Here is a 25490-nt window from a genome sequence, read left to right as displayed (position 1 = left end):
GGGGAAATAACAGTAATTGGGGGAACAAATAGATAAAAGAGGGGAAAAATGGATAGTCAAATTACGGACAGACAGGGTGAATTTGAGGGCAAATTAGCGACTAAATTTGGGGAAATGGAGGAGCCCATGGGGGTAGTAGAGTGCGAAACCCAAGCTGATAGACTTGGGCACAGGAGCAGGGATGGGCAACAGAATTGGATTCAAAACGGGAGGAGACGGAATGTTTGGAAGCAAATGGGGGAATGTTTGTTAAACGAGGAAGACCTGGAAGGCTATCGGGCTGGTGTGGACGTCACAATTCAACAACAGGGAGAGGAATCGGAAATTGTGCAGCACAAGGGGCCACAATATTGGAGGTCCGGGTAACGGAACCGGACCGGGAATGTATCGATAAAGACCTGTTAGGGCCAGAAGAGATTGGGGATGATAATGTGAATGATTTGACACAGCGGCTGGACACCTGGTGACAGTACCATCGAGGAAGAGGTTGCTCCAGGTCCAACAGAGCCTGGTAAAGGAGGCGAGTCGGTCAGTGAAGCATCTCCAGGACGAGATTAATTTGACCGAGGGGACCCTCACCACAAACAATAATTGGGTACAAGAGGCTCCGAAATTGCATACCCAGTTGGGGGGGGGGGGGGGGGGGGTGTTTTGGCTCCGAGCTGGATTCGGACATGGAAGAGTCGGGACCTAGAGCCTCGGAGAAACTGGTGCCCATAGAGAATTTGGAACAGCTGCAGGAAGGGGCAGAACAACCCGAGGAAGGGGTTGTTACCTGCAACTGTGGTGGTTGGGCAGACTGGGTTAAAATTTTGAAAATAAAATGTAAATTGAAATTGGAATGGGAAATTGATTTGGAGCAAGCATGGAGGGAGTTGGTCCCCAGGCTGCAGAATTTGGACCAGGAGAGGTCATTGGGGTCGGCCTCGTACAAAATTTGCCCCTTTGGAAATTAGGTTATGCCAGCCAGCTGGGGGGTTGTGCTGGCGAGATTTGTACATGGGGTCTGACTATGGGTGTCGTGGTATGGCCTGGGCCCCACGGCGGGGGGGGGGGGGGTGGTCAGGTGGAGTGTGGTGTCCCTGGTCCATCGGGGCGCCGCCCGAGCGAGCGTCTCGGGCCAGCAGGGTCGCCGGACCCTTGTGGGGTATAAGACATCCGGGGGTCTGAGGTGGTTTCTCACAGGTACCTGGGATGATGTATAATAAGGACCACTAGGGAGAGGAGATCTAGATCGCGCTTTGGTAGCTGCACCACGGACGGCCAACATGGGCCTGATATGGTGACTGCCCCGGCATGCGGCCTGGCAGCCTCTCCCTGAGACTCTGGGACAGCCAGCATGTGATGACCTGCCGTGCTGTGCTGGGCTATAGACAGGAATGTGATAGCCCACCGGACAACCTTTGGGGCATCTGTGGAGGGTGATGGTGTGAGAATGATCTTCCACAGATGTTCCGTTGTGATTTGTGGACTCTCGGCTTGGGAAGAGCCATGGGATTGATGAATAGGAATTTGTAACGAGCCGAGCATATGGGGCCATGCTCGGCATGGAGAAGCACCCTTCTTTGGTGAAATTAGTGAATTGTGAAAAAGAATTGACATGGGTAATCTGAGGGTTAGATGTAAATTTAAGGGTGAAATTTTGAGAGACCATGGTGGACACTGCACAGTGGCACCACCAAAGTGTTGGAGTCTGAGATAAAAATCGATAGAGTAGTAGGACACAGCCATCAACTGGCTACGGGGGCAACGACGCCGATACTTGGGATGCAGGGTTGTGGGGATGTAGTTGGGTCGTCTGGAGGTCAACGTGTTGCTATGGGTGTTCGAGGTGTGCGGACCATGTCTTCTGGGATGAGTCTCCTGGTGGAGCATGGCTGTTGACTGGACCTTGGCGTGGGGTCCAGTGTGGGTGGGCACTGGGGGCTGCATGTGAGTAGACTGGGGGATGTGGGATGTGTAGGGGATGTGATGAGGATGTCACGCATTGCGACTACCCCCCAGGTCCGAGGCCTTGGAAATGGTGGGGTTGGCGGCAGGTGCTCATCAGATTGGCCAGCCGGGGCTAGTGGGGCTGTGTTCCTCACAGGGGGTGAAGGATGGATGGTGGGTAGCATCCTTATTGACGCTCATGGGCAATGTTGGCGTTTCAGCTGCTCAACTTGTCCCGATGGCTCTTGCACGGTAGAGTGGCGGGGCTGTCGTAGCCAAATGTAGCAGTGTAGTAAAGAGCACCGGAGGAGGTGAATCCACATACTTGCCAGTGCAGTAGGATAACAGGAAATTTGGTGGAATTTGATTGGTCCCATGGGATAAATTTTGGGATTCAGTAGGGTGGATGGCATTCTTGGACCTGACCAACATGCAAATACCTGCACTTGAGGTAGGTGAATGATGTGTGATGTCCCAGGCTTCAGTACTTGCTCGTTTAAATTGGAACATGAGTAATTCAGAATGGGGAGCAAGTGAGAGTGATGGCATGGCCGGTGAGGGGATCGGAATGTGAGCCACAAAGTGTCTTGTGGCTGGCGTTTGTTGAAGTGAAGACGTGTTTGTGTTTTTCTGTGGTCGTGAGGTTGGACATTGAATTATGAATGAATGATTATTGAAATGTGGTTAAAATGTGAAAATGTAAAATGTAAAAAACAAGGCAGAGCAAGTTACCCCTTTCAGGCATTTTTTTGGGAAAACTCCACCTTGTTGACCAAGCTGGGTCGGAAGATAACAGGCGACCAGGCAATAGTGGTGTAAGTCTGAAGGAAAGTGGATCCATCAACTCATCCCTCTTTGCTCTCAGCAAGGTTGTGGATGCTTTGAATAAGGGCTCCACCTGTGTACCTTAACGGGAAAGGAAGCTCACACGCCTTCTGCAGGATTCTCTTGGTGGATCCGCACATACTGTGATGGTCACAGAGCAGCGCTTCCTCTGATTCGACCGCTGCACTCAATTTTGCCAGCAAATCAAAACAGGTGGTCAATCGTCCACTCACCCTGCAGAGCCAGCAGCCAGTTATGACGCGACGATTGTCCAACAGCAACGATGGCGATCTGGGCAGAGATGCCGTACTAGCAACATATCACGATACAGAAAATACCTCGTTAATCGAGCCTCTCCTGAAACAACAAAAGACATTCCCAGATGGAAGTGTGGAAGCGTTTGGAATACATAGAGCGGGTTGTCAGTCACGGGAACATGCAACCTGTAGAAATTGCACGCAATGCACTGAAGGAACGTAACCAGCAACAGCGTCAGCCATTAAAGTGTGGCTAAAATTCCCCGGTCGTGCAGGCGGGCACCGCTGGTGGCAATTCTATGCCAGTTGGTGTCGTTGCACCTTTTGGCAAACCCCAAGATGAACACCTTAATGCTTTTCTACACACTACAGTATGTGATAACAAAGGCTCCGTGAAGGTGTATGAAGCAGTGGATTCAAATGCCCCTCAGTTTAATGAGAACCGAAAGCAACTCGTCCTGGACATCATGAACCACGGAAATATGCGGCAGTTGAAGGCCTTGCAGAAGGTTGGTGAGAAACGTGCGAAGCTCATCATCAGCTGGCGTAAGAAACAGGGCCCATTCACCGAGATGGAAGATTTGACCAAGGTGGAGGGCCTCACATCAAAAGTGGTCAATTCCTTCTGGAGGCAAACGTGACGTGCAACGCAACATGTGAGTGCTGGTCGGATGTCCATGGAGATTACATCACGAGCTGGACAACAGCGCCGGTGTCTTGATCAACTTTTGTACTGTTCTCTTGTTCATATGCACATTCAAAAGTTGTAATTTTTTTTAACCGAGTAAGACAACATGATACTTCATCATTCTATAATTTGAGAAGTGTCTTTGTTTGACTTGTATGCACTCCTGGAGCTAATGAGTCAAACAGGTGGTTTTACTTGTGGTGAGCACAGGAAGGTTTTTCAATTAGGCTTAAAACCTTTATCTTTTCTACCACCATTAAGACACCCCAAATTACGCGCGTGGGGCCTGGACGATTCTTGTCGAGATACCCCAGCCGATTTGAGTAAAATCCCCCACATAAATCACACATCATTATTTTCCAGTTATTTTTACCTTTGTCTGTGATTGGGTCTGTTGTGGGAGCTCTCCATTTCGGAATTTAGTTTTATTTTATCGTGCATTATTTGATTACCGGTATTTCTTTAATAAAGCCGGTATTTTTGTACAGTACATTTTCCTGTCGTTTGAGTTTATTTATTACAGGTTGAAGACTGCGTTGGGACCCGCGAAGGTAAGCTCTCCGGTTTTTCCCCCGTTTGCTCCCCATGCGTATTAACCCTGCCATTGAACTGAACGCCTCGAAGTGTTAAAGCTCGTTTGGCCCATTTAAGATGTTATTTCGTAGTCCCCTCATTGGCAGAGGCCAAAAATCTCTGTCAAATGTTTGAAAAAATATAATAATCGCAAAATCGTTTTGTTCTCTCAATAAACATCCCGTCTCTTCTTGAAAATCAATAAAATAAAAGCTTTTAGTGCAGGCCCATATGTCATAACAATATTGTTTGTGTTTTTTGTTTGTTAAAATTGATTTAGCAATGGATTCTGCTTCAGAATATTATAGAGATGTAAAAAAAATAGGGTTCCATTTTTTCTTTTACGTCTAATAGGTAGTAATTCGAAGAAATCCAAGATGGCCGCCATAAAATTTGGAAAATACACTTTTGTGCATATCTTTGTATCTAGATATCATATAAACATGAATAATATGTCCTTTTATATGTTTTCAGACCCAAGGAAGCCATTTCTGCCATTGTTTTTACAGAAAAATGCAAGGAAAATCAAATAGTGGACATATACCAGCCAAAGTGGGGTCGGCCGGCATGAAATCGGTTAATTAAGTTTCCACCATCTAGTTAAGGTCTGGTTTTGACTGTGTTGACGAAATGTGAATCTGAATAGTAGTATCTATCTTTGCAGGACCGACGACAGTTCAAGAGTGTCTAGAAAATTACACCTACCTTCAAGATGAGTGACTCACCACCCAGGAAGATTGAGAAGTCAGTAGATTTCGGACTTTGTTTTGTATGCCAAATGGCCATAGGGCAAACAGACTATACAACCTTTGTAACGAAACCAAAACTCTCCTCTGTCGAGAAACTGATGGCAGGTGCTGAGGAACAGTACACGTATGGTGAAACAAAGTTTGCATCATTGAATAGACGTTTGCAATATTCCTCTGCTGAAGAATTGCTCGCAAAAGGTCTCCGCTACCATAAAGCTTGTTACAAAGATGTTACCAATAAGATGCACATTGATCGAGCAAAGGCTAGGTTTGAGAAAGGAACAACATCAGGCAGTGCCGCAGAAATCCGACTGAAAAAGAGAGGACGACCAAGTTCTAGTGATCTAGGGGAAAGCACGTCAACATCCAGAAGGTGTTCCCGAGAACAGACATTTGACGCGCTCAGATGTGTCATATGCCAGGAAGACAGAGGAAGTGAACTACACAATGTGTCAACAAAGAACATGGGACTCCAGATCAGAAACATTGGCCAAGAAACAAGTAATGACAATCTGAAAGTGAGACTGAACAGTGTCATAAGTTCGCCTGACCCATTGCAAGCAATGGCTGAGGACATGAAATATCATTTACCATGTGTAGTTAAGGCCAAACGTGCTATAGTTAAGACGGAAAAACAAACAGAAACAACCAATGTTAACTTTGGTCAGGTGTTATCAGACCTTGAACTCATTGAAATTGTTGAAACTGCGTTGAATGATACTACTGAAAATGCTGTGCTGAATATGAATGAAATTCATGTAACCTATGTCAATTTACTTAAGGAGCACGACTTTCCGGTCTCAGACAACCATAGTTATAAGCCATACCTGAAACAATTGATCCTAGACAACATTGCCGATGTTCATTTCAGCCGGCCCTCAAACAAAACAAAGCCAGAGCAGATTCTTTCCACAAAGCTCAAAGACCACATGATATCAAGCACAATTACAGCAGACAGCATCAAAGACGATTTTAAAGTACTTTTGCGAGCTGCGAAAATATTGAGGAAAGACATCGCATCTTCCCCAGCATGGAAATTTAATGGAACCTTTGCTGATTACAAGCCACCCCCGATGCTCAACATCTTCTGCAAGCATGCAGTCATGGGAACAAGGAAAGTAGGAAATAGCAACAGGGAGGACTCCATTGGTGTGAGTGCATCATTGTTGGCGCAGCACTTTGTCGGTGCTTATAAATCTGACCGACAGGTATCGTACGAACCAAGAAGCGAGGATGGATCATTCAAACAACGATTTGAAACTCCATTGAGTGTGGGCTTAGCTCTCGACATACACAAAAACACACGATCCAAGGCGCTTGTAGAGAAACTTGCACATCTGGACCTCGCCATCTCCTACAAAAAGGTCATGGAGATTGAGACCAGCATTGCCAACTCCGTACTGAAGCAAATGGAGTCCACCGGAGGCATCTGTCTACCACCATGGTTGGTTCAGGACACGTTCGTCTGGTTTGCCATGGACAACATCGATTTTCTAGAGTCAACTCCTTGCGGGATGAATACCCTTCATGGTACAGCAATTGCGATCTACCAGCCTGTATCACCGGAGAAATCACCCATGATACCACCAATTGAACTTGACCGGTCATCAAAAGCTCAAACGATACATGATGCAGTTGGCTGTAAAACGTTGACCTGCAAGAAGCCAGCACCCGAGAAGAGAAAGAGCGACTGCAAGCTGCTCACATCAAAACCCGAGACAGACAAGAACAAGAAAACCGATATGACCTGGATGATTGGATGCCTGAACTTCGAGGAAGAAGGAGAAGTTGACGTCAAACTCACAGCTCCGGGGACGTGGGGAGCCTTCAATTCCTTGCTATCTTCGTCCAGTGAGAAGACCAATGTTGCTCTCGTTCCTCCGTTGATAAGGTCGCCTCCTACAGACTATGATACACTGTACACGGGTCTGATGAGAGCTCACAACATCACAACTCGTGTTATGGGGAGTGAGGCAATCACAGTCATGACTCTCGATTTGCAGCTATACGACCTGGCGATGAAGCTGTGGGTGGAACGCGAGGACATCAGGAAGCAATTCCTCTTCCGACCTGGTGAGCTACATGTTGTGTTTTGGGCCTTAGCTGCATTAGGAAAATACGTGGAAGGGAGTGGAATTGATCAGGCATGGGTCGAGGCTGGACTTTTCTCGCCAACCACAGTGAGCCAAATACTAAATGGGAGGCACTTGTATCGAGCTCTGGAGGCACACATGGTAACACTGATCGCTTTGTACAACCTGTACTTCCAGAGATTCCTGGCAATGGAACCTGAAGAAAGGGCCTATCTGAACGAGTCATCTGTTCGTCTGGGAGAGGCATATCAGAGAGACATCAGCGGGAGCATGGAGCCAGAGAAGAATCTATGCGACATTCTCAAAAAAACATTGGCCATGATGGAGTCCAGAGATATGACCAAAAAACTGGAACAATTTGAGGTCAGCACAAACAAGATACAGCGCTTCATCCTGAACTACATGAAACAGTTTGAGACTATCCTTCTGTTCATTAGAAGTGGGGGATGTGGGATCAAGACAACGTGATCTGCTGCTGCATATGGAGAGCATCGAGTCTCTCACGAAGTACTTCTTCGCTCACGATCATCTAAACTATGCTCGGTTGCTCCCTCTCTACATTTCAACAATGCAGGAGACTGAAAAGCAGCACCCAGAACTGTGGAGGGAATTCATGAAAGGGAACTTCTGTGTGACAAAAGGATTGGCAGGCTTCACATCAATAGCCCCAGACCATGGCATTGAGCAAGAAAACCGTACACTGAAGGTGATTGGAGGAATCGTAGGGATAACTCAAAATGAGAAGGCGCTTGACAAGTTCTTCCTCATTGCACCTGAGCTGTCAAAGTCACTGCACGAGTTTGCAGAGGGATATGGTCTTGGTGAAAACCAGAGCAGAAAACAACACCACGAAATCACGGGGGGAAAGCTTTCCCGGGTGATGAGCCATGCCTCCAAGCTTTCTAGGGTGTTCCGTGAACATGGCGATCCATTTATGGAAGAGGAAGTAGACGAGGTCTACAACCTGCTCACCAAAGAAGTCATGAATGAAAAAGTGTCCAGCGACATCTTAGAGCGCGACGAGATCGGACAACAGATGTTCCAGCAATTTGCCACAGATCGTTTAGCTGAGGGAAAACTTTCTGTGTGGGACAAAATGACGAAAAGAAAACTTCGAACATTCAAGAGTTCGAATGCCACAACAGAAGGGAGATCGGGCGACAAGCTGATCAAAGTCAAAGAAGAGCGAGGATTGTTGCAGAGGTTCATCGTTATCTCACGGAGCCGACCAGAGCTCGACCTGAAAGAATGTATTGGCACCTATGAATTTGGCATCGTTCCACGTTCTTTATTTGCATCTGATGGATCCCTCTTGTTGGCATACGACAAGGCAAAAATCCTTCGTCAACTTGAGCATCTGGCTGAGCCTGAAGAGCAGGATGTACATGATCCACCAGGAGAACCTATTTCGACAGAAATCAATGAGCATCAAGACGCGGGAATTGCCGCTTTGAATGATGCAGCAGCACACGCTGGGGAAGAAACTAATGACCCATCAACTGACTATGAAATCTCAAGCCAAAATTTGCAGGAACCCTCTCAGATCAGCCAAAACCCAGACACAACCACAAGATCAGGAGTGATCAATGAAAACGAGACTACTTCTCGCCATAGAGTGATAATCATTGATGGCATGGCTCTTGTTAACGGGATCTCCAAAACAGAACAAATGATTACATGCAGTGACTTTGCTCAATCGTTCATTGAACGCCTCGAAAATATTGCCGTGCATTATGATGACGTGAGGTTGGTATTCGACCGATACATCGATAACTCACTGAAAGACAAAATGCGCCTAAAGAGGACAAAGGGGAAATCAACATACTATCACGTCAGGGATAGTACATTGATCCAGAAGATTTCACTCAAAGATTTCCTTTCCAATGTGAAGACCAAGGCAGAGCTTACAGAGTACTTGGCTGTGAAGTGTCTATCTTACAGCAAGGCTCATCCAAACAAGTTGAAGAAGTTCATGGTGACATCAGGAACTAAGACCACGGGCAACACTGAAGTTCCAGACAGTCTACTCACGCACAGCCAAGAAGAGGCCGATACACTCTTAATTCTGCATGCTCTCACAGTCGACAAAGATGCAGAAGTTATCATTGATTCGCCAGATACCGATATCTTCCTCCTACTGATTCAGAGATTTCACGATCTACCACCTGCTACGAGGTTTCTCACTGGGAAGGGAAAGTTGAGGAGGAGCATTGCAGTCCAACCTATTCATGGCATGCTAGGAGAGAAACGTGCGTCTGCAATACTTGGATTCCACGCATTCACGGGAAGTGACATGTCTGGAAGGTTCGCTGGCAGGAGCAAGGACTGGTGCTTTAAGGTCTTCATGACATGTGACAACAAGATATGGGAGGCTCTGGAGTCTTTGGGACAAACTGATCCGTCACCAGAAGTGTGTTCCCAGCTGGAACGCTTCGTCTGTCTGCTGTACAAGTCTAAAGTTCACACGAAAGTAAACGAGCTTCGCTGGTTCTTATTCTCCAACCGTGCTGCTGAGGGAGAGAGTCTTCCACCTACCACTGGTTCGCTAAAGTTACACGTTCAGCGAGCACATTATATCGCAATGATATGGAGAAAGGCAGCAGAAAGCCATCCGTCCCTTCCATCACCTGTCGAGTATGGTTGGCAGTTACTTTCGGATGATGGGGTTTATGCCCCAAGTCGATGCCTGAATCCTCCAGCCCCAGAAGCAATAATGAATCTCGTGAACTGTGGGTGCAAGAAAGGGTGTATGGGAAGATGTAGCTGTCGCAATAACAATATTCCTTGTACTGAAGTTTGTGGGTGTGTGGGTTACAGTTGTAACAACAAAGCAAACATCAATGAACCGCGTGTGATAGATATGGATGAGGATGAATGAGGCATTCGTTTATGTGATCGTTTATGTTCATTCATCGTTTATGTTTAGGTGTGTGTGTATGTGTGTGCGTGTGTGTGTGTGTGTGTGTGTGTGTGTGTGTGTGTATTCAAAATAAATGTTATCAGTGAAGATTGTTTATTGAATCGATTCTAATTGGGAAATTATACGATCCGATTTCACGACGGCCGTCTCCATTTTGGCTGGTATATTGCCCACTATTTTAATTTCCTTGCATTTTTCTGTAAAAACAATGGCAGATATGGCTTCCTTGGGTCTGAAAACATATAAAAGGACATATTATTCATGTTTATATGATATCTAGATACAAAGATATGCACAAAAGTGTATTTTCCAAATTTTATGGCGGCCATCTTGGATTTCTTCGAATTACTACCTATTAGACGTAAAAGAAAAAATGGAACCCTATTTTTTTTACATCTCTATAATATTCTGAAGCAGAATCCATTGCTAAATCAATTTTAACAAACAAAAAACACGAAATTACTAATCGCTCTAGACTATTTATTTGGTCTCGGAATATCTGTTAAAATCGGCTATAAATAACCCTGCATTGACGAAATGAACCAATCACAAAGCTGTTTTAGCATCCTCGTTCGCAACTGAAGAATACTTAACAACATGGCGGACGACGCCACTTCCGCGAAAGCCGTGGTAGCTGATAAAAACAGATGTTTCATTCACTTTTCTTCAGTAAATGAAGCCGTTCTGAAACCATTTACCGATACAACTTGGTCCAGAGCATTGGAATGTGCTCAGGTTTGGAAGAGTTCTGACGGAGAAAAGGCCAAAATCGCCACCGATTTCATAAGTTCCATCGACGGTAGCTCGGACTGTGTGCAATTAGATCTACCCATTACCAGTACGACAGCTACGACTACGAGTACGAGTGATCCGAAGCCTCATAATGCTCGATTCCATCGGCGATGCTATCAGAAATTCACCGATAAATCTAAGATAGAACATGCCCAAAGAAAGAGAAGAAAGCCTACAAATGACTGTCCTACAGAACTAATCAAAGGTGAGCTTCGTGGGTATTATATTTACTAATTTAGATGCGATCTAGTGATGATGAAAGCCTAGAAAATTTGGCTTAGAAAGGCAACATTGACAACTTCAATCACAGATTTTGAAGTGAAAAAGTGACATTTTACATTTTCCATTTATTTGCCATGGGTGCGGTCAGCTCTGTTTACCAATGTAAATATTGTTTCCCGAACAAAGAGTGATGATCTAACATTTCGTAACGAGCATGACGGAGGCAGTCGCTGCAGTAGACCACTCCACCACCATTTGTCATATTCAAGCTAACCATGTTTTTATGAAATATAATCGATATTCATAGAAACGTATTTAAAAGGATATGAAAAGATTCAAAATCCACCCTGTGGCATAAATTACCATCATATTGATATGGATCCAGCTTCGTCTCTGTGCTAGCGCACGGATACGACTTTGTGTTTATAGAAGTAAGCTAAGCGTTCAATTGTGCATGTTCTGTCCGAGAATGAATTATAACAACAATACTTTTTTATACTTACTCGGTAGGCTTAGTCGGTATGCATTTTCCTAAAATTGTGCAATGGCTGAGGTCTTCCAATTTTGTTCATTGAATATGTTGTTATTCTTGCAGTTTCTGTCCAGTGTGTGTTATTTTTTTTTCTGATGGCCTTTCCAATCAATAATTGTGATGATTCAATTTCTGCAATTTTTATTATCTTGAAATGAGCTTGATCGGCGGAGATTTTGCGCCTTAAAAATATTAGTTTCAGGTCTCCGCCTGCCTGACTTTTAGGCCCCGGACTGTGAGGCCTATTTTGAAATTGTGACATTTTGTTTTCAAGTTTCTCCCAAGCTTTAAAAGAATGAAAAATTGACACCGCAGTGCTCTGGCCAATTTATTTGTTTGTTTTTTTCCAATGAGCTTGATTAATAAAGTGGAACTGTGGCCAAATTTGGTCATTCTACATGTACTATTTATAATGCAATTTGAATACAATGAGACGAAGTTATTAATTGTTGCTTTACCTCACTATCATTTCAGGATCATCTGATGAGCCTGAACCAAAGAAGCAGCGCCATGGGCTACGGTCAAGCAGTGAAGCTAAAACAGATCAAAGACACAGATCCTCTCATGTGCTACCTCCAATATGCATCATATGCGAGGGGAAAAGGTACGTTTCAAACAAATTTAAAGGCACAAGGGTAGCGGAGCCCCTCACTTCATGTGAACTTCCGTTTCCGGTCTTGCTGGCGAGGGTTCGTTTTTTCGCAGCTCCACACGCTCTCCATCGAAATCGAAGTTAAGTAATTGTTCCCATTTTGTATTTTCGTTAAAACTGTATTTATTTTATGGTGTATGTACGTATATTGTCCCGACAAAGATTTTCGGTGCAAATCTTTCATACCTGTATTGAAAATCGTGTTAATTCGTGTCGTCTTGAGGCCTTGTACAGTGTACACTGTACAACCTTGAGGCTTTGTTTTTCTCTCAGCACTTGTCGTTTGTGATCCAATAACTTTCGTTCTGTGTTTTCCCAGTCTTTCCACCCCAAAGCCTACTTCCTTATGTAAATCTCAACTAAAAAAAACAACAAAAAAAGACATTACCTTCTCTGTGCTCATTCGTTTATTCATTCTTATTCGTTCGTTCGTTCTTCGACCACGTGTTTCTCCCCCATTTCCCCAGATAGATTGTCAAATTTCAACTCGTTATTTTATCGTCCATGCGATATTGTTTGATTATAGTTAGTTTTGGTTTGAATTTCCTGTAACTCGTAATTAATTAATCGTGTTCTGCTCCTCGTGTGTGGCCTTGTAGTTGTACCCCCGTCGGTGTTTTGTTAACTTAAGCGTGTTTTGCTTGGCTCTTGGTTTTTTCCCTTCTACCCCGAACATAATACTCTGTCTAACGTTCTAAATCCCCACCCCCCCCCCCCCCCCACCCCCCAAAAAAAACAAAAAAACAAAAACATTTATTTTCTTTTCTCCACGTGTACTGTTGTCTCATCCTGTATTTTCTGTCCAGGTGTGCTGTTCGCCCCGCCCCCATTATCTCCTTGCCATCCACCGTTTGCCCTTCACGTGACTCGTGGTGGTCCCTCTCGGCTCTCCCCCCCGTTGGTATTTTTGTGCATATAAGATTGTTCACGTTTCTGTTTAAGTATTATTTAAATATGTTTAACCTTTCCCCTTCTGTGTTTTATTCAGTGGTATATTACAACACGCTGTTTTTCTTCCTATTTAAAAGGCTTTTCTCAATTTCCTCTCCAACTCATTCCTCTTCAAAAAAAAGAAATTCAATATCTTATACGTCTCCCTCACTACATGGTCTAAATTCACATTCATTCCATCCCTCCTCCATCGTTCTGAATCGGATTGCTAACTTGAAAATCACAACAAACCCAATTTGTTATCAATGTTCGTCTTTCATTAATCATCCACTTTCTAAACTCCCCTCTTGCCCCTCCCATCCAAATCCCCCCCCTTGCACCTACACTCCTAAACTCCCCCCTTACCCCTCCACTCTTAAACTCCCCCCTTGCCCCTCCACTCCTGAACTCCCCCCTTGCCCTTCCCCTCCTAAACTCCCACCTTGCCCCTCCCCTCCAAATCCCCCCCCTTGCCCCTACACTCCTGATCTCCCCCCTAGCCCTTCCCCTCCTAAACTCCCCCTTTCCCCCTCCCCTCCATATCCCCCCCCTTGCCCCTACACTCCTAAACTCCACCCTTGCCCCTCCACTTCTAAACTTCCCCCTTGCCCCTTCCCTCCAAAACTCCCCCCTTGCCCCTCCCCTCCTAAACTCCCCCCTCACTCCTCCCCTTCAAAACTCCCCCCCAATCCCTCCCATTCAATTCTCCCCCCATACCATTCCTCTCCAATTCTCCCTCCTACCCCCTCCTCCTCCAAGCTGCCTCCTCCCCACTTCGTCTCCCTTCTATCTCATACCTCCACCCCCCCAAACCTTCTACTTTCCTCTGCCCCCCCTCAAACAACCCCTCACTGTGCCTCATCCCTTCACCATCAAACCTTTCATCCTCCTCTTCCTTCCCTTTCTTGGAACTCTTCTGCAACATCTGACACACTATCAACTGCTCTCCCTACCTCCCCCTCTCATCCTTCATCTTACCCTACTCCTCCCCTCCCCTGTCCTGTACCCGATGCTCCCCCTCTCTCTTCATTGACGGTATGGACCTCAAACATCCGGGGCCTTCGCTCAAACCTGACTGATCTCTCCATACAGGTTGCTTCTGACAATCCAGACTTGATCTGCTTAACAGAGACTTTCCTCCTTCAAGATGTCTCTGATTCCTTAATATCTCTTCCTGGTTACTCCCTCCTCCGGTATGATAGACCTGAGCCTCGGCCTGGTGGTGGGGTGGCTATCTTTGTCAAAAACTCTCTTCCTCACTCTCCTTGCACTGCCCTCTTTCCTCCTCACCCGCAGGAGTACCTCTGGTTACGGCTTCCTCTCCGCTCCCACCTTTTGTTCATATGTGTTCTGTACCGTCCCCCAAACAGTGATGACTCCATCTACATTTCACTGTCTGACAACATGGACCAACTTCTATCCACTCATCCCAACTCTCTCTTCCTCATATGTGGTGACTTCAACTGTCATCATGCCACCTGGTTGGGTGTGGGTTCCTCTCTCACCAGTCATGGCACCTCAGCAAAGGACTTCTGTGACTCACTGGGATTGACACAATCTGTCAATTTCCCGACCCGGATCTCAGCCAATGGAGTATCTTCTCTTCTAGACTTGGTTATGACAAACTTCCCTGCTAATGTCTGCTGCTCTTCTTCTGCTCCAATCGGTTCTTCTGATCATGTGCTTGTCAAAGTGGACATCTCTCTGGCCATTCTCAGAGAGCCTCCTCAGCGTCGACGAGTCTGGCATTTCACTCAGGCCGACTGGGACGGTCTTCAAGCAGCCATCAATCGTCTGGATTGGTCTCCCATCTCCACTGCCTCTGACATCAATTCTTCCTGGGAATTCTTCCAAAGCAAACTGATCTCTCTCATGCACAGATTTATCACATCTCGCCTTCAGTTGTCTTACCCTTCCTCCCGTCCATGGTACACTGAATCTTGTGGGGAGGCAGTTGCCCTGAAACAACTTGCCTTTGCCTCTTGGAAGGCTAATCCAACTGAAGGCAATCTCAGTTCCTTCCACCAAGCTCGGAACAAGTGTGTGTCTACCCTCAGGAGTGCCAGGAAGCACTATCTCTCCTCACTCAAGAATGAACTCTCAAACCTGTCTCCTTCCTCCAAATCCTGGTGGCGTCTGGTCAAATCCGTTTCTGGTGTTTGTTCCCCCTCCATCCCCTCCCTTACCTCAAATGGCCACACAGTTGACATCGCACGTGACAAAGCCGAATGCCTCAACTCTGTGTTCGCCTCAAAATCCTTAGTCCCAAACCCATCTCTCTCTGTTCCCACCTTTCCCAGTCGAACCCAACTGCTCCTGGACTCTGTGTCCTTCTCTCCTGACAAGGTGGAGGAGTTTTTGTCAAACCTCGACTCTGATTCTGCAACTGGACCAGACGGCATCAGCCCACGGGTCCTAAAATCCTGCTCTGCCGCTCTATCTCACCCTCTCTCTGTTCTTTTCACCCTATCTTTTGCTCAAGGTCATCTGCCAGCATCCTGGAAATCAGCTAACATTACCGCTTTACACAAAAAAGGTGCAAAAACAGATCCTTGCAACTACAGACCAATCAGCCTGCTCCCAATTATCAGCAAAGTCATGGAATCCATCATTGCTTCGGATATGAAATCTTTCCTCTTCTCCAATGGCTTGATCTCTGATCATCAATTTGGTTTCAGACCAGGTCACTCTACTCTGGACATGCTGCTTCTGCTGTCTCAACAATGGATGGAGGTCCTCAATGCCAAACAGGAAATCAGAGCTGTCTCCCTTGACATATCACGGGCCTTTGATACGGTCTGGCACCCAGCTCTGCTCACCAAACTCTCCTCCTATGGTATCCATGGAAATCTCCATGCATGGCTTGCGGACTTCCTCTCTGGTCGTAGTCAACGTGTGGCCCTGAATGGATTTCTCTCATCTCCCCTTCCTGTTCAGGCTGGAGTTCCCCAAGGAAGTGTGCTGGGCCCTGTGCTTTTTCTGGTCTTTATCAATGATCTCTCCGACTCTCTGGAAAATCCTCTCTATCTCTTTGCTGATGACTCCACTCTCTGCCGCTCCATTCCTCTTCCCTCAGATCGGCAGTCTGCAGCCTCCTCACTCTCTGAAGACCTGGACAAAATCACAGACTGGTCAAACAAGTGGAACATGTCTTTCAATCCTGACAAATCTCACTCTCTTACTATGTCTCTCCGAAAAGATCGACTGGTCAACCCTCCCATCTACTTTCTCAACAATCCTCTCCAAGAAGTTCTGTCGCTCAAGCTTTTGGGTCTCACTATCTGCCATGATGTTTCTTGGGAAAACCACATTTCCAAGCTGGCCTCCAAAGCCAGTCGCCGACTGGGCATCCTCCGTCGTGCGAAGTCCTTCCTCGGCACACCTGAGCTCCTCACCACATACAAGGCTTTCATCCGCAGCTCAATGGAATACTGTTCTCCCCTATGGGCTGGTGCTCCTGCCTCACACCTGGCTCGGCTTCACGCTGTTGAATCCAAAGCTTTCAAAATCATTGGAATCTCCCGCGATGAAGCTATCTCTGAGGGCCTTTCACTCACTCACCGCAGGCAGGTAGGTGGTCTTTCTGTCTTCTACCGACTCTTTTCCGGCCTTGCTCCCCCTGCTCTCTCTGTGCTCTGTCCCCCAAATATTCCTACAGGTCGCACAAGATCTGCCAGCAACCCTCTGATGGTTAAACTGCCGAAATCTCGGCTCTCTGCTCACCTTCACTCTTTCATTCCTCTTTTCTCCCGCCTCTGGAACAAACTCCCACACTCCCTTCAATCCCTCTCCTCCCTCTAGGTCTTTAAAACAGCTGTTCACCACCATCTCTTATCTTCCCCCATCCAAAACCTTGATCTTTTCTACCCCCACTAATTCACCCCAGATCCACCTTGTTTGAAATTCCAACTTCTTTCCTGGAAATCCTGGCAGTGTCCATATGTTTATACCTCTCCCACCCCCCCTCCCTTTCACATGCCTCCCCCCCAAAGCCCTCTCCCTCCCACAGATCTCTCGATGTCTCCATGTCTCTCGGTCCCTGCTCTCAAATGTTGTGTTTGTGTCCTTCCCCCTCTCTCCCCATCTTGTCTACCGCTCCCGATGTTATTTGTTTTATGTGTCTGTTTGTCTTTCTGTGTGATTAATGTTCGCTCTTTCACGAGCCTCGATCTTGTATACAAAAAAACAAACAAAAAAAAAAACAACAACTTATAGACCAGGGAACTTAGTGATATACCCACCACTAATTGCAATAGAAACCATTCAAGTGTTTTTCAACTCCAAATATACTCTAGAATAACATACTAAAAGTCTCGGGAAATCGAAGTACAGGCTCATGCTTATTTTTCAAGTTGGCCGCCAAAATTCCCACCAAAACTAAAAAAAAATTAAATTGGCCGTATACGCAAGTAAAAATGCTAAAAATGTATATGAAACACCTAGACATATGTTGTTGGTGACAAGAAATCCATTTCTGACATTTTTAAACTGGTCACATATTTCAAATTCAAAATGGCTGCCAAAATTCCCTCCAAAACACAAATTTCCTCATATGTCACCATGTCACCTCATATGTGGTGATTTCAATTGTCACCATGCCAGTTGGCTGGGTGTGGGTACCTCTCTCACCAGCCATGGCTCTTCAGCAAAGCCCCTCAAGATTGTAAATGTAAAAAGAGTCCCTCGCGGTCCCCCTGTACTGTCTTTGTCTTTCCCTCGTGGTCCCCATGTGCTGTCTTTGTCTTTCCCTCGCGGTCCCCATGTGCTGTCTTTGTCTTTCCCTCATGGTCCCCATGTGCTGTCTTTGTCTTTCCCTCACGGTCCCCATGTGCTGTCTTTGTCTTTCCCTCACGGTCCCCATGTGCTGTCTTTGTCTTTCCCTCGTGACCCCATGTGCTGTCTTTGTCTTTCCCTCGCGGTCCCCCTGTGCTGTCTTTGTCTTTCCCTTGCGGTCCCCATGTGCTGTCTTTGTCTTTCCCTCACGGTCCCCATGTGCTGTCTTTGTCTTTCCCTCGTGGTCCCCCTGTACTGTCTTTCCCTCGCGGTCCTCATGTGCTGTCTTTGTCTTTCCCTCGCGGTCCCCATGTGCTGTCTTTGTCTTTCCCTCGCGGTCCCCATGTGCTGTCTTTGTCTTTCCCTCGCGGTCCCCATGTGCTGTCTTTGTCTTTCCCTCGCGGTCCCCATGTGCTGTCTTTGTCTTCCCCTCGCGGTCCCCATGTGCTATCTTTGTCTTTCCCTCGCGGTCCCCATGTGCTGTCTTTGTCTTTCCCTCGCGGTCCCCATGTGCTGTCTTTGTCTTTCCCTCGTGGTCCCTCTGTACTGTCTTTGTCTTTCCCTCGTGGTCCCCATGTGCTGTCTTTGTCTTTCCCTCGTGGTCCCCATGTGCTGTCTTTGTCTTTCCCTCGTGGTCCCCATGTGCTGTGTTTGTCTTTCCCTCATGGTCCCCCTGTGCTGTCTTTGTCTTTCCCTCGCGGTCCCCATGTGCTGTCTTTGTCTTTCCCTCGCGGTCCCCATGTGCTGTCTTTGTCTTTCCCTCGCGGTCCCCATGTGCTGTCTTTGTCTTTCCCTCGCGGTCCCCATGTGCTGTCTTTGTCTTTCCCTCATGGTCCCCCTGTGCTGTCTTTGTCTTTCCCTCGCAGTCCCCATGTGCTGTCTTTGTCTTTCCCTCGCGGTCCCCATGTGCTGTCTTTGTCTTTCCCTCGCGGTCCCCATGTGCTGTCTTTGTCTTTCCCTCGTGGTCCCCCTGTGCTGTCTTTGTCTTTCCCTCATGGTCCCCATGTGCTGTCTTTGTCTTTCCCTCGCGGTCCCCATGTGCTGTTTTTGTCTTTCCCTCACGGTCCCCATGTGCTGTCTTTGTCTTTCCCTCGTGGTCCCCCTGTGCTGTTTTTGTCTTTCCCTCGCGGTCCCCATGTGCTGTTTTTGTCTTTCCCTCACGGTCCCCATGTGTGGTCCCCATGTGCTGTCTTTGTCTTTCCCTCGCGGTCCCCATGTGCTGTTTTTGTCTTTCCCTCGTGGTCCCCCTGTGCTGTCTTTGTCTTTCCCTCGTGGTCCCCATGTGCTGTCTTTGGCTTTCCCTCGTGGTCCCCATGTGCTGTCTTTGTCTTTCCCTCGCGGTCCCCATGTGCTGTTTTTGTCTTTCCCTCGCAGTCCCCATGTGCTGTCTTTGTCTTTCCCTCGTGGTCCCCCTGTGCTGTCTTTGTCTTTCCCTCGCGGTCCCCATGTGCTGTCTTTGTCTTTCCCTCGCGGTCCCCATGTGCTGTCTTTGTCTTTCCCTCGCGGTCCCCATGTGCTGTCTTTGTCTTTCCCTCGTGGTCCCCCTGTGCTGTCTTTGTCTTTCCCTTGTGGTCCCCATGTGCTGTCTTTGTCTTTCCCTCGTGGTCCCCATGTGCTGTCTTTGTCTTTCCCTCGTGGTCCCCCTGTGCTGTCTTTGTCTTTCCCTCGTGGTCCCCATGTGCTGTCTTTGTCTTTCCCTCGTGGTCCCCATGTGCTGTCTTTGTCTTTCCCTCGTGGTCCCCATGTGCTGTCTTTGTCTTTCCCTCGCGGTCCCCATGTGCTGTTTTTGTCTTTCCCTCGTGGTCCCCATGTGCTGTCTTTGTCTTTCCCTCGCGGTCCCCATGTGCTGTTTTTGTCTTTCCCTCGCGGTCCCCATGTGCTGTTTTTGTCTTTCCCTCGCGGTCCCCATGTGCGGTCTTTGTCTTTCCCTCGTGGTTCCCCTGTGCTGTCTTTGTCTTTCCCTCGCGGTCCCCATGTGCTGTCTTTGTCTTTCCCTCACGGTCCCCATGTGCTGTCTTTGTCTTTCCCTCGTGGTCCCCCTGCACTGTCTTTCCCTCGTGGCTCCCCTGTGCTGTCTTTGTCTTTCCCTCGCGGTTGTCAGCTCTTTCACGAGCCTCGATTCAGTATAGAAGAAAAAAGAAAAAGAAAAAAAGGACTTCTGCAACTCACTGGGACTGACATAATCTGTCAATTTCCCGACCCGGATCTCAGTCAACGGAGCATCTTCTCTTCTTGACTTGGTTATGACTAACTTCCCTGAAAATGTCTGCTGCTCTTCTGCTCCAATCGGCTCATCTGATCATGTGCTTGTCAAAGTGGACATCTCTCTAACCATTCTCAGAGAGCCTCCTCAGCGTCGACGAGTCTGGCATTTCACTCAGGCCAACTGGCACGGTCTTCAAGCAGCCATCAATCATCTGGACTGGTCTCCCATCTCTACCGCCTCTGACATCAACTCATCCTGGGAATTCTTTCAAAGTAAATTGCTCTCTCTCATGCACAGATTTATCCCATCTCGTCTTCAGTTGTCATACCCTTCCTCCCGTCCATGGTACACGGAATCTTGTGGTGAGGCTGTTGCCCTGAAACAACCTGCTTTCGTCTCCTGGAAAGCAAATCCAACGGAAGGAAATCTCATTTCCTTTCACAAAGCCCGAAACAAGTGTGTGTCCACCCTCAGGAGAGCCAGGAAACAATATCTCACCGTTCTCAAGACCGAACTCTCTTATCTGTCTCCCTCTTCCAAATCCTGGTGGCGTCTGGTCAAATCTGTTTCTGGTGTTTGTTCCCCCTCCATCCCCTCCCTCACCTCAAACGGCTTAACGGCTGACTCCGCGCGTGAAAAAGCTGAATGCCTCAACTCTGTATTTGCCTCTAAATCTTGTGTCCCAAACCCATCCCTCTCTGTACCCACTGTACCCAGTCGTACCCAGCTGCTCCTGGACTCTGTGTCCTTTCCTCCTGACAAGGTGGAAAAGTTTCTGTCAACCCTCAACTCTGATTCTGCAACTGGTCCTGACGGCATCAGCCCACGGGTCCTAAAATCATGTTCTTCCGCTCTTTCACTCCCTCTTTCTGTTCTCTTCACCCTCTCTTTTGCTCAAGGTCATCTGCCATCTGCTTGGAAATCAGCCAACATCACCGCTTTGCACAAAAAAGGTGCAAAAACAGATCCTAGCAACTACAGACCAATCAGCCTTCTCCCAATTATCAGCAAAGTCATGGATTTCCATCATTGCTTCAGATATGAAATCTTTCCTCTTCTCCAATGGCTTGATCTCTGATCATCAATTTGGTTTCAGACCTGGTCACTCTACTCTGGACATGCTGCTTCTGCTTTCTCAACAATGGATGGAGGTCCTCAACGCCAAACAGGAAATTAGAGCCGTCTCCCTTGACATTTCACGTGCCTTCGATACGGTCTGGCACCCTGCTCTGCTCACCAAACTGTCCTCCTTTGGTATCCATGGAAATCTCCATGCATGGCTGGCGGACTTCCTCTCTGGTCGTAGTCAACGTGTGGCCCTGAATGGGTTTCTCTCATCTCCTCTTCCTGTTCAGCCTGGAGTTCCCCAAGGTAGTGTTCTGGGCCCTGTGCTTTTTCTGGTCTTCATCAATAATCTCTCTGACTCTCTTGAAAATCCTCTCTATCTCTTTGCTGACGACTCTACTCTCTGTCGGTCCATTCCTCATCCCTCAGATCGGCAGTCTGCAGCCTCCTCACTCTCTGCAGACCTGGACAAAATCACAGACTGGGCAAACAAATGGAACATGTCTTTCAATCCTGATAAATCTCACACTCTTACGATGTCTCTCCGAAAAGACCGACTGGACAACCCTCCCATCCACTTTCTGAATAATCCTCTCCAAGAAGTTCTGTCACTCAAGCTTTTGGGTCTCACTATTCGCCATGATCTTTCCTGGGAAAACCACATTTCAAATCTGGCCTCCAAAGCCAGTCGCCGACTGGGCATCCTCCGTCGTGTGAAGTCCTTCCTTGGCACACCTGAGCTCCTCACCACATACAAGGCTTTCATCCGCAGCTCTATGGAATACTGCTCTCCCTTCTGGTCTGGTGCTCCTGCCTCACACCTAGCTCGTCTTCACGCTGTTGCAACCAAAGCGTTCAGAATCATTGGAATTGAAATCATTGAAATCAAAATCATTGAAATCATCACGATGAAGCTAACTCCAAGGGCCTTTCACTCACTCACCGCAGGCAGGTTGGTGGTCTTTCCGTCTTCTACCGACTCCTCTCTGACCTTGCCCCCCCCCAGCTCTCTCTGGGCTCTGTCCCCCAAATATTCCTACAGGTCGCACAAGATCTGCCTGCAACCCTCTTATGGTTAAACTGCCAAAATCAAGACTTTCTGCTCACCTTCACTCCTTCATTCCTCGTTTCTCCCGCCTCTGGAACAAACTCCCTCACTCTCTTCAATCCCACTCCACCCTCCAGGTCTTTAAAACAGCTGTTCACCACCATCTCTTATCCTCCCCCATCCAAAACCTTGATCTTTTCTACCCCCGCTAATTTCGGTCCCCTTGTTTTATACCTCTCCCCCCCCCTCCCCCCCCACCCCCCTTCCCACGCCTCCTCCCCCCAAGCCCTCTCCCTCCCAGACTTCTCCCTGCTCTCAAATGTTGTGGTTGTGTGCTTCCCCTTCTCTCCCCATCTTGTCTTCCGCTCCCTCTTTTTGTATATTTTGTTTGTCTGGTTGATTTGTTTGTGAAATAAATGTGAAGCTCTTTCACGAGCCTCGATTCAGTATACAAAAAAAAAAAAAAAAAAAAAAAAAAAAACATTTAAAATTGGCCATATATACGCAAGTAATAGTGCTAAAAATATATGTGATACACATACGTATATGTTGTTGGTAACAAGAAACCCATTTCTGAAAAATGTTTTCAAACTGGTCACATATTTAAAATTCAAAATGGCCATGAAACTAATATATTTAGAGATAAAATCAAACATAAGCAATTACTTGTACTTCATATTATGAATCATTGGTTCAAAGGTAATGAACGTGAATGAAATACATTGGATACACTGGCTTAGTTGTTGTCTTTAATAGTAAAGTGTTCTTTTCTTTTCTTTCACAGAGTAACTAGCTCATCATGGACAAGTGCGTTTTCTGTGAAGAACCTTTATCCAATGGAGAGGCAACTTCCACATTACGCCCAAAAGGATGTCAAGGCATTGCTAAAGCTAATGAGTTGCGGAACAGAAATATAAGTACCGTGCCTGGCCAACTTGTGCATGTCAAATGTAGGAAGAACTTTTGTTGCCCAAACAGCATAACCAGTGACAACAAAAAGCGAAGTCTTGACTCGGCAGCTCCAAGTAGTTCACAATGTGCACGTCGATCCACAAATATGGCATTCAATTACAAAGATAACTGCATATTTTGTGGTGTTTCCGATGCACAGAAATATAACAAACCAACACATAAACTTTTCGCTGTCAGAACGATAGATTTCCAGAAAACGATATTGCAGGTATGCAATGAACGCAATGATTCATGGTCAGACACTGTTAGAGGTAGAATTGAGTACGCACAGGATCGACATGCTGCAGATACAGTATATCATAACCTCTGCAGCAGAAACTTCAGACCAGGAAGGGAGATACCAAATGAGTTTGTTGCAGAAGAAACGATCCCTTCCAAACGCCCGAAGCAGGGCAGACCCCAAGATTCAGAACGAGCAACTGCTTTCCTCAAAGTTGCTGAGTACCTTGAGGATAATGATGATGAACAAGTAACAATACGAGATCTAATGCACAAAATGGATGAATATCTGGATGGCACTGACAAAGAATCCTATGGATTTACTTACATGAAAGATCAACTTGTACAGCACTTCGGCGACAACATAGTGATCACCGAGATCAATGGAAAAGTAAATGTGGTTACATTCCGCGCACAAAGCATCTGCTATACTCCATGATTTCTACAGTCAACCCAAGAAAAGTAACAGCACTGCAGAGAAAATGAGTCTCATTGAAACTGCTGCCAAACTGATTAAGAGTGATGTTAAATCACTGGAACAGACAAATGAGTTCTACCCATATGCAAGCACAATGGCATCTACTGATGAGGCAATGTTGTTCTTACCCGAATCATTGAAACTTATGCTTCAGATATTGGCAGTTGGGAAGGACACCGATAGGAAAGTAGCATCGTTGGGCCAAGCCATTATGCAGTGCATTCGACCAAGAGTTCTGATTGCTCCCTTACAGATAGGTTTAGGCATACAAATGCACCACCACTTTGGGTCTAAATTTCTCATCGACTCTCTCCATGCACATGGATTCTGTAGCTCATATAAGGAAGTTCAGAAATTTGAGCGCAGTGCAGCAGTTACCCAAGGAACAGACATACCAAACTACACCGAAGGCCAATTCATCCAGTACATGGGTGATAATGTAGATCATAACATTAGGACAATAGATGGCCTGAACACCTTCCATGGCATGGGCAAAATTGCCACTGTGACCCCTAAGACACAGACCACAAGCAGACTACCACGCATATCTGTTACAATGGAGGATGTTGCAGCAGTGGGTCGCATCAATATCCGACACCTAACATCTCCTTGCAATGGATTAGCCTCACTGACATATGGATTACTTGAAGACAGGAAGGAGCAAGATAGCACTTCAAACTTCAACCTACTGTGGAAGATCTCTCTAACACTACGCTCTCCACGTCCAGCATGGTCCGGAATGATGCAAGCAGTGCAGAAGGGACGGCACCCAGGGCAGTCATCAGTTCTCTTTTTACCCTTGATAGATATGAACCCTGGTGATATGTCCTGCATATATTCCACATTGATGTTTGTGTGTGACCATGCCAAACGCTACAATGCAACACCAATCATCACATTCGATCAACCAATCTGGTGGAAGGCTATGACAATCGTAGAAAGTGAGCCGGAAGACAGTAACTTGCATGGAATTGTACTTCGTCTGGGTGGATTTCATACACTCATGAGCTTCCTGGGATCTATTGGGCACATTATGGCAGGATCAGGACTAGAACGTGTACTTGAGCTTGTGTATTCTGAAAACACTGTCACACACACATGATGTCAGGTAAGGCATATGCCAGGGCCTTACCTAGTGGACGCAGCTCTGAACACTATGCTTGCAGCAGAGATATTTGGTACTCTAGTACCTTGTACACACAATGCCAGTGAATCAGCGAATAATGATGATGAAGTCAACATGGAACAGAGAGATTATGTGACATTTGGTAACAAAGATAGTGAACAAATGAGTACTGAAGATGGAGAACAAATGCATGACACAGATGGTGAAAGACAGGGTGAAAAAGGCGGCGATGGGACGGGTGACACAGGTGGCAAACAAATGGGCGATACGGATGTAGGACAAGACAACATAGTTGGCAAACAAATGTGTGACGCAGATGGCAAACAATTAGATGACACAGAGGGTGAACAAATGAGTGATACAAATGAGTGATACAGGTGATGAACAGGTAACTGCCAGGCTTCCCCGGAATGGCGACGTGATTGACCTCCATGAGTT

This window comes from Myxine glutinosa, chromosome 14, assembly GCF_964187855.1.
Source record: "Myxine glutinosa chromosome 14, kmMyxGlut1.1, whole genome shotgun sequence".
Taxonomy (NCBI): Eukaryota; Metazoa; Chordata; class Myxini; order Myxiniformes; family Myxinidae; genus Myxine; species Myxine glutinosa.
The sequence above is the reverse complement of the archived record's forward strand: the minus strand, read 5'-3'. Positions refer to the sequence as shown.